The sequence below is a fragment of the Protopterus annectens genome, chromosome 7.part0, assembly GCF_019279795.1.
Source record: "Protopterus annectens isolate FY-2018-M chromosome 7.part0, PAN1.0, whole genome shotgun sequence".
Classification (NCBI taxonomy): Eukaryota; Metazoa; Chordata; order Ceratodontiformes; family Protopteridae; genus Protopterus; species Protopterus annectens.
Window position 1 is genome coordinate 308,667,209 of NC_056739.1, and position 22,202 is coordinate 308,689,410.

Sequence of the window (22,202 nt, forward strand, 5' to 3'; positions counted from 1 at the left end):
GGCTTTTAAATCATGTCAGTTATATCCTAGGTAGATGAACTGCATCATAATTAGCCAATCCCACATGGTGCACCTACAGCAGAACTGGATAAAGTATGCATACACCCTACATTCTGATTTTGTCTCAATACTTTGAACCATTGGAGTAGAGACTTAGACATTTTAATTGAGATAATGCTACGGGCTGCTGCAGCTATTCTACATCTGTATGTACTAGAGGCTGAAGTCAATGCTGCCGGTGCTGCTGAGAATAGGCCTAGGCTAAGGAGGAGAAGAGTGTTCAGGCCCTGGGTAACCTTCCAGGAGCTACATGAGCTGGAGATTGTAGAGGACTGCAGCATGGACAGGGACATTCCCTCTTGACCCTGAGATGAGGGCAGCAATATGCAACATTTCTACCATGTAGCACACTACTCTGAAGTGCTGGGTGCCATAGATTGCACACATGTACACATCAAGGCACCACTTGGTGAGCAAGGTAGAATCTGCGTTAACCGCATGGGATACCACTCCATCAACTGTCAAGTCGTGTGCAATGACCAGGGTATTTTCATGAATGTGTGTGCTGGCAGCCCTGGCAGTTATCACAACTAAGAACCAAAAAATGTAGTGGGAGGTGTGCTCACATTCCAAAACATGTAATCAAAATAAAAAAGTACCCCAAGAGGGACAGCATTGATAGTTGAACCAACAATTTATTAACCACAAGCAAAAAAAACTAACGCTTAATGTTTTACCATGTTTTCGTCTTACACAGAAACTTCATCAGATAAGAGCATACCCTTGAACCAGATCATATTTAAATACTTAAAAAGCTTATATGTCATGTAATCTATTAATAGTAATTATAAAACAATTAACTAAAATTTCACAAAAAAAATGCATAAAAGAGTTTATATTAAGAAACTTGACACCTATACCAGCTAAAAATATTCATCCTCTATTAATTTAATATAATTAAGACCACCTAAAGTAAGTTAACAAACATATATTTTAAAAATGGATATATATATATATATATATATATATATATATATATATATATATATATATATGTATAGTTATATAATCCATGTTACACAACCTGTTATATTGAAACCATGTACAACACTGCCATCTACTGACCAAATAGTATAAATGTTAAAGTTTAGCTGCCCTTAACCTTAGTACTGGTGCCAGGGAGACCATATCATTTTAACCAGGGAACCTGTTGGCTTCAAAAACAATTTGCAAATACAGTTCCCTGTATTCCAATTTGGTCTCCCATGGTCCATCTCTAATATCCACAGGAACTGTTTCAATTACAGAAAAATCAAAATCCGCCCCACCACATGTCAATGTGTGCTTGTACAATGTAGTACTTAAATTCTTCTTCTTTATATTATATTTGTGCTCATAAATTCTTAATTTAAGCTTTCTTTCAGTTTAACCCAAATAGAAAGCATTACATTTATTGCACAGAGCAGTATAAACAACCCCGCTGGTGTTACATTTGGCATATTCTCTTACTTTTAATATACCTGTTTCTAGTATTCAGGTATAAAGTATTTCCCTCCTTTATGTATGAACACTGTGGACAGCTACCACATTTATAGGTGCCATTTTTCCCCTTGTTTTACCAAATTGTGTTCAAACCTTTTATTCTCTAAAACATCCTTAATGTTCAATCCTTTACGGTATATCCACTTAAGAGGTCTTTCAAAAATTACATTTAAATCAGAAATACTAGAAAATTTTGGCCATTCTGTTTCAATTATAGTCCTAACCACACCAGCATCCCCATCATAAGTCATAACCATGACACCTCATAAGGATTGTCATTTATTTTATTAATAAAGTCATTCTGAGCCATATATCCAGTACCTTTACCTAATATAGGCCCAAATTTAGTATTTCTCCCCTCTAAGATCTCCCTATAAACCTCCATTAATAAACTTTCATTATATCATCTTACTCTGAACATATCGATTAAAAACTGACACTCCTCTGAAATCATTCTGCTCACCCTAACAAATTGACCCTTTACCAAATCTCTTTTTGGATAAAATGGGTGAGCACTTGTATAGTATAATGTGAGTTCGAGAAGGTGTCTTTTCTAAACGCCTTAGATTTGAACCTACTATTATATTTTGAAATATTAACATTCAAATAATTAATTTTGTTATGTTTAACCTCATAAGCAAATCTTGAAAAATTAGTAGTGTTGGACATATAATTAAAAAATTCTAAAAACTTTTCTTTTGCGTCTACCCAAAATAAGCAAATATCATCCAAAAAACACCTATAAAGGCTCCAACATTTTTTATATTCTGAATTAAATATATATATTTTGCTCCAAACATGACAGAATGATATTAGCGGAAATAGTTGCACAATGAGCCCCCATTGCAACACCCCTGAGTTGTTGAAAGAATTCGCCTTCAAAGAAAATAAAATAAATTTTCAACACAGTGTCCATTAAAACCAAGCAGGGGCTAAACTTATTAAAAGATAACCCATCATAATTACTTAAAACCTCCTCAAACCACTCCAGCCCTGACACATGTGGTATGGAGGTGAATAAATTGTGTCTATATTACAAGATCGAATGCTTAGGTGATAGAACACCTAAACATCAAACTTGTAATATTGAAAGCAAAAAACAGCAAATGGCTGATTTAATGCAGGGAAAGATTTCCCTTGGCCGTTTGCTGGATTTTGCCATTTTGTCTACTGCAGAGCGATCTCGGAGTTGATATATTTAATTGGGGGGTGGGGGCACAGCAAAGCCCCCCACTTAGTTTGGGTGTAAAATTATTGTTTTTTGTGGCCAAACAATGTGTTTTCTTGCACTGTTTGATGTTTTTGGGTTCGATATTACAAGTTCGATGTTTAGGTGTTCGATCACCTAAGCATTCGATCTTGTAATATAGACACAATAAATCAATAACATCTATATTAATAAAAATCAATTCTCAGCATATACATTACTATCCACCCATTTTAATAAATCCCAGGAAACCTTCAAATTATTCACACCTGCCATGGAAAAATTTTTAAGCTTTACATCTATATATTTCACCAAAGGGGCTGTAATAGAACCTTCAGCGGACACGATTGGTCTGAGGGGTGTGTTGCTGATGTCTTTGTGTACCTTTGGTATCCCAAATATAGAAGGAACTCTAGGTTTTTGTACATGTAAAAAATTATAAATATCCATATCAATGAGCCCTTCCAACAGTACATTATTCAAATATAAACAAAAATTATATGCAATGTTGATCTCATTCAAGGATACCCTAAAATATTTAGTACAATCATTCAAAATTTCCATTGTCTTACTTTCATAAATTATATTGTCCATAAAAACAACCCCACCCTCTTTGTCTGGTTTCATCACCCTTGTAAATTTATTATTCCTTAATTCTTGAAGCAAATCCATCTTAGTGTTGGTTAATTTAGACTTAACTTCGTTTTCGTTTGATGCTTGTCTCAACTCTTTTTCAACCATTAACTCAAAATTTCTAAGCTGGGAGTGTAATGGGAGATTAAAAATACTTTTTCTAACTAATAAATCTTGTGTTTTATTCATTCTTTCTTGGCCATCAAATAACAACTGCACATTCTTTTTTCTAATAAATAATTTAAAATCTATAATTGCCTTACTAATGTTCGATTTTCTCCTGGGTATAAATTTAAAACCATTTGAGAACAAATTGAAGTGGCCTTCCTTAATTTCCACATTACTATAATTAAAAATATTAAATCCATTATAACTAAGCATGATACCTTCATTTAACATATCCTCTACTTGTCCTGTCTTTGATGACCCCTGTGTCACAGCTGTACCAGATGTTTTCTAGGGGGGACATCCGACAGCCATTTACTGGGGGTTGCTGGTTATGCCCTGAAAATGTGGATGATGACACTCATAAGAAATTTACACATACCCATGGAAGTATGCTATAATAAGGCACATGTACAAACTAGGAATGTCACAGAGCATGTGTTTGGTCTTCTGAAGTTACGATTCCAGTACCTCAGTATGTCTGGTGGAACCTTGCAGTATACTCCAGTGAAATGCGCACAGATATTCATAGTAGGTGCTATGTTACACAATCTGATCCTGTGGAACAGCAGGATCAGCAAAGGGCAGGGATACACAGCCCCCCACCAATGCCTAGGTCACCACAGCCATAGTCACAGGAAGACTCGGAGGAGGAACCACCTGCTGATGTCCCTATAGGCAGATGTAGGCATGCTCAGTATGCTCTGGCTTTGGCTAAGAGACAATGCATAGCACATTCACTGACAACTTAGGGACTGACACTTTACTACTAATACTCACATACAGATATTAAAATTGATGCCAACCAAGTCACACATTCTGTACCTATCCATGTATTGGCTGTGTACTGCTTGCATCGGACAGAGTCAGCCCTGAACTACAGTTGTGTCAACTGTGGAATTTGCAAGGTAAGTCCATAACCTACACAACAGTATAGTGGATTATTATATTATGTCACTGTAGCTATGGACTGGGTACATTATGCACCCAACTATACTGGGCAATTTGGACAGAAATTACATCCACATGGGACTACAGACACCCAATCCACTAACATGTCACCAGTTGTATATGGTAGACCTCATGCATGGAATATTCCTGCACTCCTACTGCAAATGATTACTGGTACATCATTCAGGGGACATGTTAGAAAGTTAGGTTAAATGATAATCAGACTACACTGTGTCATAACAGAACATGGACTTTTGTTCCCCCACCCCTCAAAACAGCAATGTCTCTTTGTAACTGCCGTAGCACTAAATCATCTATGCTGCATGAACATTTCACAAAGTGAATATGCCACACAGCATCAGGACAGTAATGTACAATTTGAACGTACATTTAATCGGCAGCTAACTGAGAATAGCAAAGCACATATTTATGCAGTTGATGGTATGAAGAATGATCCCCTGTTTCTTAAGCAGCTTCTGTGGCTCAAAGCACTAAGGCAGACCACTTGTGTGATAGAGTTTAGGGTTCTAATCCTGAGATATCCAGATATATTTTGCATGTGAAGTAGTAATAAGTATTGTTTTACAGACTGTGACTCTGTGTGTGCTTTAATAATAATACCCTATTTCACATGTTAATTACACATTTGCATCGGTGCTGCATATCTAAGACATATTTAAAAAGTCTTAGGTAATATTGTATAAGTAATCAGAATTGTAAAGGTTGGGACTTGACACCATATATCAGCATGCATATGTTTAAAATAGATCTAGTACCACCTGTGACATGATGTATTATAGCGATATAATAACAGCTGTAAATGAAAACCTTATGGTGTGATGTAACTTAGATAGATTTGACAGGACTAAGCACAAAACAGTGAGCAATAAATTAGAACAACTAGGTATTGATGCACCCTTGATAAGATGGATAACTTTGTGGCTTACATATAGGACATGGCAAGTATCATACAGCAATTGGACAAGTGAAATACTTGGTTGCAGTCAAGGTGCCCCACAGGGCTCTGTCCTAGGCACAGACTGGTTTGGAGCTGTCTTTAGATCTATATTTTTCATCTGAGTTGTTCTAAAGTCAGTGTGCAGATGACATGAAATTGGATATACTGATCACATGTGGTACATATGGGGCTTGTCTGCAAAATAACTTGACTAAATTGGCCATTTGGGCACATGAGCATAATACACTGAGGGATACACCAAATATTAAGTATATGAGATTTAGCAGACATAAATAGAAAGGTGAATACTAAATACAGCACACAGTGATTGAAACTGTCAATTCACTTATGGACCTGAGTATATACGTAGATCCAGCTTTAAGTTTTACTAATTATATCATAATCCCGGCCTGGAGTACAGTTAGGTGTGGACTGGAGTCAGTTTATGGAACAGTAAGTCTGTGATGTAAGCAATGCACCTCCCATTTGTGTGCTGCTTAGCAATGCTCAAACAATCCAAAAAGATGCCACTGTGCATGCCCCTCCACTTAGTTAAGTCAGAGTAAAAATCTGTTGCTCCTCACGATATATATATATATATATATATATATATATATATATATATATGTGTGTGTGTGTGTGTGTGTGTGTGTGTGTGTGTATATGGGTCTGTTTAGACCCACCAATAGCACACTTCTACGAAAGTTAAATACGTGATCCCAGCTCCACAAAAGTGAGTTTCAATGAAAACGCACTTTCGTAAAACTCAGTATACCGAATAGTTATTATAGATCGCAGGACAGTGAGGATAAGGGAATATTCCCTTTTCCCGACGGTAGTGTGATCTTGGAGTTAGTATATATAAGTAGTGGGGGATGTGGGGGGTGCATGGGGGCCTGCCCTCCTGCATACATGTGCTTGTATTTTTTTTTTTGGTGTCTTTTTTGTTTGTGTTTAATGTACTGAGTTTTGCGAATGTGCATTTTCCTTGAAAAGCGGAACTGAGATTGTTAATTTAAGTTTTGTAGAAGTGTGCTTTCAGTGGGTCAAAGTAGACACACACACACACACACACACACACACACACACACACACACACACACACACATATATATATATATATATATATATATATATATATATGTATGTGTGTGTGTGTGTGTGTGTGTGTGTGTGTCTGTATTGCCCTACATACCCAGATCATAAAGAGTAAAGCTGCACTACAACACTCATCGTGTTGGACAAAAGACCAAAAGGAAGGGCTCAACATTAGATAATGCACTTATAAAAATGCAGACGTGCTTAGAATAACATGTGTTGCAATTAGATGACTATTGGGATATCTGAAGTTCAGAGTGCTGTCAGTCTTCTCTCATGTCATCTGTAAATGATACCACATTTGACAACAAACCACAATTTAGTGTGAAACACACATAAACATGAGTCAGACCTGTGTACTTGCTGCAAACATCTGGACAGTGTTGATTCATACCATGTCTTCCTGTGACAGCATGTGGAAACCCTGAAAATGTATGGCATAGTATATGAATACACATATATATATATATATATATATATATATATATATATATATATATATATATATATATATATATTGTAAAGCTGTATGTTTGTATGTACGGCAGCAACACCACTCACATTTACTACAGCCCGCTGTGTCTGCTAGATGTCACTACACATACATCGACAACTGAACAAGTTATGTAATGTATTATGTTGTACGTACACTCACTGGCAGGGCTAAATTAGTTTGGTCACAGGATTGCCCACTCAAATGCACATGGATACATATGGCCAATATGGGTACTGTTGGGACACAGCTAGGCTACAAAACAGTTTTCTGACTGTTAGGCTACTAGCTGCAGATGGCAGTAGGAAGCAATGTGACTTTGCAGGCCTCATAAGCTGTTCAACATAGGACTTGTTTATGTTCTCTAGGATGACTTCATCTGCAGTCAGTTACACTGCAGACTTAAGCTGTGGCACATGGGAGAAGTACTGTGATCTGCAGTGTGTAAGCCTAGATAGTAGGAGTTCTAAACTCACTATGGCCCACTTGCTCTGTGTATGTGTGTGTGTGTGTGTGTGTGTGTGTGTGTGTGTGTGTGTGTGTGTATAGCATGTATGAATACAACACTGACTTCAAAACTGGTATTGCTTTGCACTTTTTGGCTCTTGCAGTTGATGCAGGACTCCAAACTCTCATCCTCTACAAGTCCTGCTGATGTCATCTACCATAACACTACCTAAACCATATTAATTTCAGACTTAGGCTGTGGCATGTGTATTAAGTACGGTGATCTGTAGTATGTAAGACTAGATAGGTAGGGATTCTAATCTCACTCCAGCCCACTTACTGTGTGTGCTTATATCTCCTCAAAGAGCAAGTGTGAATACCACACTGACTTTAAAACTGGCATTGCTTTGCACATTTTGGCTCTTGCAGTTGATGCAGGCCTCCAAACTCTCCTCTTCCACAAGGCCTGCTGATGTCATCTACTATAAGACTACCTAAAGCCATGCATATGTCAGACCTAAGCCATGGCATGTGAGATAAGTACTGTAATTTGTAGTGTGTAAGACTAGACAGGAAGAGGTTCTAATCTCACCCCAGCCCACTTGGTGTGTATGTGCAACTTCCTAAAAACAAATATGAATCCCACACTGACTTACAAACAGACAGGGTTTTGCACTGTTTGGGGCCTAGCAGATGATGCAGTTCTCCAAACTCTTGTCCTCCACAAGGCCTACTGATTTAATCTACCATAAGACTACCTAAAGCCATGCTTATGTCAGACTTAAGCTGTGGCACGTGCGTTAAGTACTGTGATCTGTGAGACTAGATAGGTAGGTGTTATAATCTCACTCCAGCCAACTTGGTGTGTGTGCTGTGTAGTGTTCTGTAGACATAAATAGGTCATGGTACTATTCTCACTGTAGCCAATTTTGTGTGTGTGGATATTAGACCATTTTACATTAGCCTATGGGATCATAGGCTTATTGGAATTTACTAGGCTAATGGCCCTAAGGCCATTAAAATCCTAGTCAAGTTGTTACCCTTATTTATATGATCAGCAGTTATTGCCCCTGTCCAAGAGGCACACAGGTGGAACCACCATGGTGAAGTTTTGGTCACCTATCCAATTGTACAGATTGCATCTAAAGAAAGCCAATGAAGTGCTCTGTTTGACATGATGTGGAAGTCTGTTCTAAAGGTGTGTTAAACTCTGGTAGACAATTCTCTCCCTCAATCAGGCTGTATTACTGTCATATACCAGGTTAAGGTCTATACAACGAGTTACCCATGTACCATTTGACTTACGGATATGCAGCATTTCCAATACAGCAGGGTCAGCGATTGCCTCATATGCAAGGCAAAGTTCACCTCTGTGTAGTCTGTATGACACACACTAAAATGACAGTGATATCAGACAGATGCTGAAGACCTGAATTTCCCTTGTGAGGAACCTATGTGGTCTCTCCAATTACAGCAGGTGCTTGGAAAGATGCATACCAAAAAGGCCGTTGCACTCAACTATTGGTTTGTTGAAGGAAGAGTACAATGGTGGTTATAATGTCTTCTTTTTCTGGAGACAATGCCCTCACTTATGACATGAGCATGATAGAATGCCCTTCTTACCACTGTGGAGACATGGTGATCTAAGGTAAGTTAGTTGTCAACTTGTGTGTCCAGGTCTCCCACCTCTGAGTATTTATGCCAGGTGTTGCTATTGATGTGGTACTTAGCAGGAACATCACTGTTACCAAAAGCAATGATAATACATACATTTGCATTGCTTTTATGGCCATGACTTTGGCAACAATCATTTGTTTAAGTAAGATCCTTGTGTAGGATGTTGACATACTTTGTAGATTCAATGACCAAACCCAGTTTGCAGGCATCAGCAAACCTTGTCATCCTCAAACATTTACTTTGTGCTTGTACTTTGGAGAAATTGATTCCAAGCATTAGAAGACCCATGACTAAACCCTGAGGAACATCACTTGTTAAATCTCTTGGAGGTGGATTCCCCTATTTTGACTATATGACTTCTATCACTGAGGCAGTCTATGACCCCTCTAATGATGTAACAGTTGATGCCTAGTTGGGTGAGTTTGTCAATGATGGCTGAGTGAGGTATAATGTCAAATGCTTTGGCTAAGTCCACATAGGCTCTATGCACAGATTTCCCCTCATCCAGGTCCTTGATGACTGTCTCAAAGAGGTCCATCAGGTTTAAGAGGCATGATCTTCATTTGACAGATCCAAACTGTGTAGGGTCAACTGTTTGGAGATTACCTAAATCTTTGTTGATAAGGTCCATGATGATTTTCTGCATGGCTTTGCATATATGACTAGGCAGGTTAATAGGTCTATAGTTTCCAGGGTCAGTAGATGCACCACCTCTGTCAAAGGGGATAACAGGGTTTGTTTTCTAGTTAGCGGGGACAAAGCTGGTGGTTACACCATGATTGCAAAGAGTTCCCATTGGTGTTAGTACTCCATGTTGGAAACCATGTAGGACTCAGCCTGGGATGTTATCAGGTCCTATAGATGCTGTGTATTTGTCCTTAGAGAGGCCATTTTTGACCTGCTCTTTAGAGATACAATGTAGGGGACAGGTGGCAGGGATGTCATGGGGTATGTATAGTGGGGACAGGGAAGTGATGGTTTCATAGAACCTGTTGGCCAGCAGGTTAGCTACATTAACAGGCTCTGTATATGAGGTATCATTAACTATGAGTTTGGCACACATGTGGGCCTTTCCTTTAAGGTTATAGATGCAACTATAGAATGCCTTGTGGTTGTCCTTTGTGGAGAAGGCTAATTTGGACCCATATTCACTGAACAACAAAATAAAAAATAAAAATAAAAAAACACAGAGAAAGCAAAAAACACCAACTGCAGTAGCATAAAATCTCAAATTGTTTAATACTTGAACGCCTAGGCTAGCAAGCCTTTCTCATTTTTTTTAATTTGGACCCATACTTTGTTTTGAAAGACTTCATAACAACTCTTATTTACTGGTTTAAGCTGATGAGGGAGTATTTTCAGTTTAGGGGGGGCTCCCTCCATCCTACCAATAGACAGAAATGTCTTCCTATTATTCTAAAGCCTGTTACTGGCAGTTGCCGACCAGGCAAGTTTGCTTTGCAATGAGGAGCTTGTTGTGCTCCTGTCAGGTACAGCTGACTTAATGCAGTCATACAGGTGTTTGTATAAAGCATTGGTATAGAGCTGGGCATAGTTGCCAGTTACATCTGAGGGAGGAGGTGCAGTGAAGCTATTTATACCATCCCATAGGGAGTTATAATCTGGATTGGTGAATTTCTTTAGTGTATTTGCTGAAGAGGTAGTGTGTCAGGTGTGATACCTACTTTGAATGAGATTGATTTATGGTCAGATCTCACCAGGGAGGACCTCACCTCACAGTGGGGGTGCTACAGTGGTCGCCCATACTAGTAAGCACCCTATCCAGTATGTTAGCTCCCCTTGTGGGGTGTCAACCAGCTGGTCCAGTGCATTGGAGTTAATGAAGTCAAATAACTTTCGGGAAAATAAGTTTGAGCATGAGTAATCTATCCAGTCAGTGAGTAGTAAAAGTCACCCCAAACCATGGTGTCTGGATGTATCTTGATAGACTCATGAAGATCCAAATAAGCAGAGTGGGTGTCCTAATTCATGGAAGGGCTCCTGTAGCTGGCAATGACTTGAATAGCTGCCCCAAAACAGTCAATAGCATAAGTGTACCCATGGAATCATACTGTTTAACCAATGTCGGTGTGTATGCATTGTTAATAAATATTTATACACCGCCACCATTAGTTTGCATGCCTTCAGTTTGAGGTCTGCACTTGTGGAAGGAAGTGTAGCCTGGTATGGCTGTGGTGCCTTCCACAGCCTTGAATCAGGTGACTGTGACTGCACTAAGGTATGCATGTTCCAAAGTGAAGACAGCTTCCAGTGAGAGCAGTTTCCTGTTCCTAGTGTTTAACAGCATAACATTGAGGTTGTTTGTACATGGAGTTTTTACATTGGAAATTTTGTCTTTGAGACACTATCTGAAAAGGGCACTATGGGGATGGCAATAGCTTTGACCAGTAGCCGAAATCCCAGTGGTGACAGATGAAGACCATTTGTGGCAAAGTATCAAGATCTGTTGAACATGTCATCCCAGGCTGACAGATAGTGGATCCCCTTAGACTGGCACCAGATGCTAAGCCTATTATTGAAGTCAGTCATCTTCTGTTTGTATTGAGGCATCATCCTAGGTTAAGGTAAAATGCAGCTGATGGCCAAGGGCATACCTACCTGAGACACATAGTGCGAGAGCTCAGTCATATCTGTCATCACACAGACCAGAGAGGTACATCTAAAGTCTTACACACCAGCAGGAACTATGATATAGTCCTAACAGTACCTATTGTTAACAGACTTGAGTGCATGTGTGCTATGCCATATCCTGGCACCTCACAGATAGCTGGCCGTGACCTTTCCCTTATCTAGCCTTGTGAGAGGGATATCAATGTGACTTACGATGTAATCACCTATGCCTAATGTGTTTGATTTTGTGTTTTGCTGTAGGGGTTTGGCCAGTGAGACAGTGGTGCATTAGTTATTATATGTACTGTATTCTGCAGGGGTAGTATTATGTGTAGCGTGCTTGTGTTTGTGTTTGGGAGGTCTCTGGTGTTTAGGTATGTTTCTGGTATGGATCTCCACATATGTAGGTATGTGTGATGTGGATTTGGGTGGAGTAGGAAGTGAGGTGGGCATATTGGCAACCCGCTCATTGTCATATGTACTGACAGGTGTGTGAGAAAGTATGGATTCAAGGTTTTTAATCTAGATGTATCTCTCACACATTGTGTTTGTGTGGAGTAGGAGTAGAAATTTGGGGACTCTGTTGACATCTCTGCAACAGTCAGAGATAATGCCTTTAACAATAGATTACTGCTTGTATATACATCACAACAGGCCATGGTTAGGCAGTGGCCTGAAAGATGCTTACATGTAACATGTTATTACCTTTATGATGTCATTTTAAGGTAAAACAGCACCTGCCAGTGTGGGATGACATGGTAGATTGAGTATGCTGCTTTGCGAGGCAAGTAGCACTTGCCGGAACCATAATACTGTTTAAAGGCAGAGTCGCAATAGCATACTTACAAATGTGACTATGTACAACTCCAGCAAAGTAAGGGTCATGCTGCTACACCCTTGGGGCCACAGTATCAAACACACTCTCTGTAGGCACTCTTTGTGGTGAAGATGAGCATGTCTGTTCATGTACAGAAAACTTGTCCAATTTTGCAGTCATTACTTTATCCTTGCAAGTCTATAATGTCTGTCAAATAACCAGACAGAAAATGGATGTTGTGTGAAATGATGTGGGAACATAGTTTAGTGTTCTGGGAACATAAATGTACAGTATGACACATCTAGGACATGTGGGAGGGACAGAGGCATTGCCCAAAAGTGGCCACCCCTCTGCAGTAGGCCTCACATCTATGTCACACAGATCACCACCATTACACTGTTGAAGAGCAGGCTGCATGAATTGCTGTGAAACTGTTACTTAACATAGATAATTGCCACTGTGGAGCTTGATAGGCAACCTTGGACATCTATGTCACCTGAGACTTAACCTTATAGTGTGCTCCTAATCACTATCAGGTCAGTACCCTAGTCAAATGTTACGACCCTCAGAACCCAAGGCATAACACATGCAAATGTCAAATGATTGGTCTGGTTACTAATCAAGGCATCTACCTGGAAAGGGCTACAACAAGCCTACAGAGCCTTGTATCATGTGGAACAAGTGTATGGATCAACAAACAGGCTCTGGCCTGCTTCTTATCTTGAGATTGGTGCTAAAGTTTTGCTTCTGCTGAGACATAAAGAATAGGAGCTTTGTATCCCACCAGTGTGAGGTTGCGTTGAGACCAGCAGTAGGAGTAGCCAGGCAGCAGTAATTCAGGTGACTCCCCTCTTTTCAGCATTCATGACAAAGTAATTGTTTGTTTTCAGTATGCACTGTTTGATTAGTGTGTAACTTCAGAATAACTGCCTAAATACTACATCCTTAACTTTACAGGGTGTACGTATTAGTTTCTCCTCCAGTGTTTGGCAGTGCTCTGTACAGACTCAGACACATTGGGTGACATTTTTCTCAGAAAACATGATGGCATTAACTCCAATACCGAATTGCACACAGGACAACCAGCATGCAGTGTGAAGCATTGTCTCCATAATTGTGGAACAGATACTTGTGACATTAAGCGATATTCTCAATACAGCTGTTTAATCCATAATAAAGAATCTATTGCCATGGACATGAGGATTTCCACTGTGACTTTTACCACTGGGCATCCTGATGCAATGTAGATATTGCCCCATGATTACCGACAACTACTTCATTATCAAACAAACTGATATGGTATGTGAGAAATGTATATATACGATGTCACTGGAGGCAAAGCTTTCACATAAAAGTACTCCTAATTACAATACGGTAGTCAGTAGTAGACACTCTGCACCCACCACTCAAAATCCAAAGCAGACATGTGCTGAGGTACTGACATGTAACCTACATAAATCACAAACACCTCATAGAGATTGGTGTAGACAGCACTCTGGAGTGCTGTATGTACTGCCACTACAGGACCATGATTGTGCACGGCCATGTTGACCCTCAGCAGATGTAGTTGCTGACCTACATCTATGAGGCCGACGCTCAACTCCAACCAGACGTTCCATCACAAACAACATGCATTCCAAGACAGATAGTGTGCAATCTGTCTCAGACCAACATCTTTCCACTGTGTCAGTGAACTGATCCAAAGTATCAGCAACACAATGGAGACAGTCACGGATGTCAGACTGTGCTGCATCCATAACCCTTAGCATTTGTCGGGAGTTCCTTTCTGAACATGCCTGAATGGCCCTAAACATACGTTGAATGACCCATGATGAGGCACCTGCAAAAGGTGGTGGACTGACAGTAGGCCTCCTACAAGCACCCCTATCAATCTGCCTGTGTGGTACCTCACCAACTGTTTGGCTATGGCCAGTGTTGACAGTCACTGCAGCCACAGTAGCCACGCTTCCCTGTTCAATGTCCCCACCCTCTGACTGTCCAATATCTGTGGCCACAGAAGACTGGGTATGCGTAGGCAAACCGGCTGTGTACAGTGATAATGAGGGCAGACAAGGGATGTCAACCTCTGTGTCAGATTCAGCCCCTGCAACTCCCAGCTGTGCCTCACTTTGGGCATCATCATCATCATCATCAGCATCTGAAGAGGCACTGACATCTGGCTGTGAAGGGGACACAGACCAACCTCCCTGGTCACCTATGATAAAAAGGGAAAAGCATTACATTAACGCCTGCACTACTATGCTCTGCAGTACTACATTGCAATATATGTTAAGCTGTATACACTGCTGTCACTATTACAGACTTGTATAACCCCCAACCTCATATACAGTAGTAGGATATGAGGACATTATTGTCTAACTCAAATATGCAATTATTTGGAAATAAAAGTTAATTACACAAGAATCTCGTGAGCAAAACATTAGTGATATACACTTATGACATACTGCAAAACTCAAAAGTGAACAGTTATAGCAATCTGTAATGTCCTGACAATACTGTCAAATAAATCACTGTGGTCACACCTACAAGGCATAGGTATGAGTCTAAACTGTGTACAGTCAGAAAATATCTGTACTGTTGGCAATCATGCATCAATCCAGCCAGCAGGCCTGCGATGACACTTGAGCAAATACAGTGAAGTAAATATACATCTCTGACAAAACAGTTTTGTACTTATTAGCAGCAGGAACATGGCCTCTTCCTATTCCTGATGGTCCTGGAAAAATTTGTGGGAGAGGTAATATAAACAGCACCGCATGTTACAGTATAACAGGGCTAATACATCCAAATATCTCACATCTACATTAGCTGCTATTTTAACAGATATGTGGGTCACACACTGTGCATGAGCTTAAAACTGCAGCTACCCCCCCCCCCCCAAACACCTGACATGCATGTAAAAGTATGTGCACCCTGACATGCTGAATGCTTCAGTATTCCAATGCTGATTCAATTAAACATACCTGGACTTGAGTGGAAAAGGTTGCACCTACATCCATGACATATTGAGTGATGGATGCCTGGGAGCTGTCCTGTGTTGAAAGGTTTGCCAGGAATTATTTTGTGGCTGAGAGAGGTTGTTCTGCTGCAGGCCCACCACCAGTGATCTGATGATCCCTGGCCACGTCCACTGCATATCTGTGTGACGTGTTAATCATGTCAGGGGTACGGTGTCGTACCTGTTCATATGTGCGATTCTGGTGACCCACATCATTAATGTTGTGCAACAGCTTGTCTCACAAGGCTGCATGTTCTTGCCTATTTGCCCTCCCTGTGGACAGCAGGACTTGGTAGTATTGTCTCAAGGCCTCAATAATGAGGTCGTTTTCTGCCTCAGTGAAAGGTGTATTGCATCTGGCATGCATGATATCTCCTGAAATACAAATAAATGAGAACATGTCAGGATCATACAGCAATAAAGGAAGACTGCTAGTATTCTCCACATGATTACACAGCTCATAATCAACAGTGTACCAAACATACAAAGGTTGTGGAAGCAACTAGGATAGTAGCAATAGTGACCCACTCCTATTTGTGACATGATAGATACTCATGTATGATCACACAACAAACACAGAAATCCACTGTAGTTTGTCCCATATTGGAGAACCCCCACCCACCCACATACCTCTCAACTATACAGATTTTAGCAGAATGTCCAGAGTTTTGCTTCATATTTTTGGCCTTTTTCTCATAAAATATGGTTTTCTGGCAAATCGTTAAGGTTTGAAGTCAGAAAATAATGATAGACATTTGAGTTTCAGACTTCATACCTTTCAGAAAATTCATGCTAATACAACATCTGTTATTCTATCAATTTTCTAAGTTTGCAAGAGCAATACTTTAAAAGTGTCCTTATTTTTGGACCTTTGTCCCCCATTATTTATGGCTTTGTCCAGATTTCTTGCTTTAAGAGGCTGAGAAGTATGCAACATATTTATAAACAACAGTGACATCCAAATAGCAGGGTACTACTACAACTGCTAACAAAGGAAGTATCCAGGAGATCTGTGTACCTAGTTAACACAGAGCATTATACCCTTGCTGTGCTCTACATCCTCTGTAGGTGTAACACACCTGGAGATCAATGGCATGTCATCAGTACAGTTCTAAGGAAGGCTTAGTGATGTACCCCCCTCCCCATAACCCCTAAGTATATTGATACAGATGCATCATGTTGGAAACAAACTGGTTATATACCAGATGGAGTACAAAACTCCTCTGTTGAATGATACAGCTATATGAGTACTGTATGAATGAGTTAAAAAACCTCACATTACCAGTGAGCAAATACTCCCTACAGGTTACGGCATACTAAGAGTAGACGGGCTAAACAAAAAAGGAGGTGGTGTAGCTATAATATTTAAACAGCATCTAAACATCCAGATCTTAAAATCATCAGCTCCACAAATAGGCAATGAAGAAATAATATATACCAACCTCAAAATTAACCAAATCAAAACCATCAACATAACTGGATGCTACTTCCCACCTGGCCAAAACATCTCTCCACTAGAAAACCTCCTCAGCTGGTCTACCCACCATCTCCCCCAAGAAACTATCATCTTAGGTGATTTCAATATTGACTGGCAATCCTGTTCTGGCAACAATCCAACCCATCATGTACACCTTCATGGCTTCACCCAACTAGTCCAGTCACGAACAAGGATAAATAAAAACTCCAGCAAGCACACTACCCTGGATTGGATACTAGTCAGTAAGAACCCCCAGTCATATATAACAAGCTGCTTATCAGATAGCCTCAGTGATCACTCCCCAACATTCCTACTCAAAAAATACCTGTACCAAGCTAAACCTGTCATATATCGTCAAATACGTAAAAAAATAAACTTTAACCCACTCACATTCATCTCATCCCTCAAAGAATGTAACTGGCATGCTCTAAAGTACCTCAGTCTAGATGACGCAGTTGAATTTTTTAATACTACCTTCCTGAACATCCTTAATTACCATGCCCCCATAAGATTTTCCAGAACCAAAGCACAACCCTCCCCATGGCTACAGAAAACCACTAAGTCAGAAATGAAAAACAGGGATAAAGCCTGGAAGCACTGGCACAAAACCAAAACCTCCTCAGCTAGACAGAAATTCCTAGAACTACGCAATAGAGTCAAAAAGCTAATAAAACAGGACAAATTCCAATACTACCAGTCGTCCCTAGACTCCTCACAACACAGCCCCAAACAATTCTGGTCCTTCATAAACTCCATCCCCCACCCAGGTAAAGTCAGTACCCCTCCTCCTAACATCCCTCACTCCTCAGAAAATATTGCTACCTCATTCAACACATACTTCACCCAAACCATACTATCACTAGCTAAACAACACAACCCCCCTCCCCTCCAACCCACACCTTCAACTAGTAATCTCCCCACTGCCTTCTCTTTTTCTCCTGTACCTACCTCCAACATAAAAAAAACTCTTAACTAAACTTAAACCCACCAAATTAGCAGCAGACAACCTCCCAAGTGAATACTTACAAATCGCAGCTGATGCTCTGGCCTACCCAGTATCCATCTTGATTAACCGATCTCTGTCAGAAAGTTACATTCCCACATTGTGGAAAGTCTCACATATAATTTCCCTCCACAAAGGCAGACCTCTGCAGAACTAACCAATTACCGCCCCATAGCTATTCTCTCTCCACTCTCCAAAATACTAGAGAGATGCATACACCCTCAGGTCTCAGACTACCTCCTTACTAACAACCTCCTTTCCAGTACTCAGCATGGTTTCCGACCAAACCATAGCACCACCACTGCCTTACTCTCCTTTACTAACACTATCCTTCAGAATAAAAACAATGGCTATCTCTTCTCTGCTACTTTCTTAGACCTATCTAAAGCATTTGACATGGTCCCACACAAACAACTTATCTCTGTCCTCAATAACCTATCCTTCTCACAATCAGTCACCAACTGGTTTCAGAGTTACCTGTCTGACTGCCAACAATCCGTTGTATGGCAAAATGACATATCTCCCCAACTACCTGTCTCCATAGGGGTTCCCCAAGGAGGACCCCTACTCTTCTCTGTTTTTACCAATAATCTAGCCTCTGCCACCAAACATGGCACACTCATCCAATACGCAGATGACTCAACCATCATCTGCTCAGCCCAGTCCCTACCCAAACTGCAAAAAGTCACACAGGAAGCCTTTTCCTCTGTTGAAACATGGTTATCCGATGCCCAATTAATACTCAATCCAAACAAAACTAAACTACTCATCTTCCAACCCCCCAAACATACTCAAAACAACTCTCACTTTAACATCACAGCAAAAGACAACACCACTATATACCCAACTGAACACACCAAATTGCTAGGAGTGGAAATAGACAGTAAACTAAAATTTGACATTCACATATCCATGACCATAAAAAAAGTCCACAAAAAACTAGGAGCATTATACAGAAATAAACAATCTCTCACCAAAGCAGCAAAGATTTCAATAGCAAATTCCCACCTTATCTCCACCCTACTTTATGCCTCTCCAGTATATACCAACCTAAGGCAATGTGATCTAAACAAGCTAGAGACCTGCTACAACAAAATCGCCAAATTCGCCACAGGGGCATCCTACCGTAGTCACCACTGTCTCTCACTTGCTGAACTGGGCTGGCTTGAACTCCCTCACCTCCTTCAGTGGTATCAACTCTCACTCGCCCACAAACTAGTAAACCATCCACTAAATGTCCCATCCCTCCAGAATCTACTCCAACCCTATCGTACCACCAGACCACTAAGATCCAGCAACAAAAATCACTTGCAGATCACTAAAGCCAATAACTCTGCTGGTGAAGCACTATTCTCTTGTGCCATAGCCAAATTATGGAACTCACTCCCACCCACAATTACCTCCATACCATCATGCACCAACTTCAAAACTTTATTAAAAGCGCACCTAAAAACATGTTGGCTATGCCCTTGCAACTCCCACTCTAATATCATCCACCCCATCCAACTACTACCATTCTTTCCACTCCACTAACTACCTTGATTATAGCAAGCTCAGATGCTCATAAGCCTAGTACTTATTATATAGCAGGAACTTCTCATTGTTACATTTGTTAATGCCTGTTATGTACTTCACAGATAAAGATTCTAGTTGTCTACTGATGTACTATGTTCTTCATCTGTAAATATGTTGTAAGTAATTTCTATGTTAAATTGTTAATCGCTATGTAATCCAATGTAACTACTGTCTGTTTATTTTACTGTGGAGCTTTTCTCCCTGGGCCTCCGCTGAAAATGGACCCATGTCCAGTCGGACACTCCCGGTTAACAAATTTAAATAAATAAATAAATAAAATAAATAAAGTTAACCATACAATCTAACTGCCATACACAATGGTTCCCTAGGTAGGTGTTTGCCTTTTTAAGATGGTTCTCATTAGCAGGTGATTGCCTCTGAACTGATCTGTGGTTCAGGAATGCTACATGCAGCATTCACAGCTGATTTGAAGTATAATCAGCCAATCCCTTGCAACTACTCAACAATATATAAAGCCTCAATGTAGATTCCATCCCCTTTCTGACAGTTTGGGTTGGAAATTACTGGGGTAGGAATTATGTCAGCATAGAGACAATGTTTGTAGCAGCTACTTGTTACATACTGATGTGTGTGGTACAGGCTGAAACTGCTGCTTCTGCTGCTGCAGGCAATAGGCATAGTCAGAGAAGCTGCAGAATGTGCAGGACAACAACACTTAGGAGTAACTGTGGGATCAGTGGCAGTCTTGGTCTACAGCCAGAGCCACAATGAGGGAACACATACCACTGGAAGTTAAGGTATGTGTTTAAGGTAAATATGTTAGCCAAAGGTATCATTAACAGAGTAAAAGGAAACATGCTTGGTGTATCCTACAACAAGGTAGGGGTACATTAACAATTATGTCATCCACTGAAATTGCTGCTAAGTCATGAGTTATGTCATGGTAATCATCTGGAATGTGTGTGCTGGCAAACCTTGCTTCTAGCATGACCTTCATATATGTATGCTACATGTACAGCTGTGGTTGTCTGTAATATCGCTAGCAAATCATTGAGGGCTGCAGTTTGATATGACTAGGCCCCATTTGAATTACATACTTCATAATCTTTTGGGAATTCATACTAATTTTATTCACTTTCTATTTTTGTAATAGGAATAGTTTAAATGTGGTCCTATCTGTATGCCTTTGCCTGCCATTATTTAGAAGCAGGGATTCAAACTGTACTGCTTTGGGTGGATAAATAGGTGTGGAGACAGTCATACATATCAGAATTTATACTGATGATGAATACAAACATGTATTTTAAATGCTAGACACAGTTGTATTTTAAGCCAGGACCATGTGGACCAAAAATTAATGTTTTCAAAGCATTAAACAGATTCAGCTAGTGAGTCACTGTTATTACAGGTGTATTTTTATATGTTGCAGATATAATTGCACACTTGCCTGCTGTTACATACCTCATAACATCTATTGTTATGTGCATGGCTTTATAGTGATGTATTTCTTTGCCAGAGACCCAGTTAAACTCCTATTTTTCCATTAATTATGTAGCAGGTGTATTTTTACATGTTGGAGACATAATTGCACGGTTACCTACTGTTAGATACCTCATGTACATCTATTAGTATGTGTATGCATTTATAGTGATGTATGTCTCTCTTAAAGTCCCAATTACATTCCTATTTTTCCATTAATCTTATAGCTGATTTGTGCGATGTGGCGCAATGAACAGCATGGCTTAAACACACTTAATGAAAGGAAAATAACAAGTATTATATTTTGTTTAAAACAGCTGTGCTAATTAATTGGCTGTGTGACTTGGCAGGTTACTGAACTGTTCTTCAGGTGCGATGGTCCTGGCTTCGAAATAGGGCATGAGTGTACTATTTGAATGTGATTACTAATTTTTCAAATACATATTTCAATATACCACCATTTATCATAGCTTAGCAATGCTGTGCATGGTGCAGCATTGTGCAAAAATTATTTAAAGAAAAGACAAATGAGGAGATAGGACAGTGGAGACATGGGGTGAAAACAGGGGGAAAACATAGTGAAAGGCAGGTAGGCATGTGCAGGATAGGTGTAGGAAAGAACCACAGCACTCTAGCATCATCATCATCAGCAGCAGCATCTGAACAGGCACTGACATCTGGTTGCGAAGGGGACACAGACCAACCTCCCTGGTCACCTATGATAAAAAGGGAAAAGCATTACATTAATGCCTGCACTACTATGCTTAGCAGTACTACATTGCAATATATGTTAAGCTGCATACACTGCTGTCACTATTACAGACTTGTACAACCCCAAACCTCATATACAGTAGTAGGATATGAGGACATTATTTTCGAACCCAAATCTGCAACTATTTGGAAATAAAAGTTAATTACACAAGAATCTCATTAGCAAAACATGAGTGATGTACACTGTTGACATTCTGCAAAACTCAAAAGTGAACAGTTAACACAATCTGTAATGTCCTGACAATACTGTCAAATCAATCACTGTGGTCACACCTACAAGGCATAGGTATGAGTCTAA

The 22,202-nt window shown here is 40.0% G+C and overlaps 1 protein-coding gene across 1 annotated transcript in view; it reads right to left on the reverse strand.

Moving 5' to 3' along the window:
• The window catches only part of SLC26A9 (solute carrier family 26 member 9), a 292,279-nt gene that overhangs the window by 11,086 nt on the left and 258,991 nt on the right, over positions 1-22,202 (reverse strand). The window lies entirely within an intron of this gene.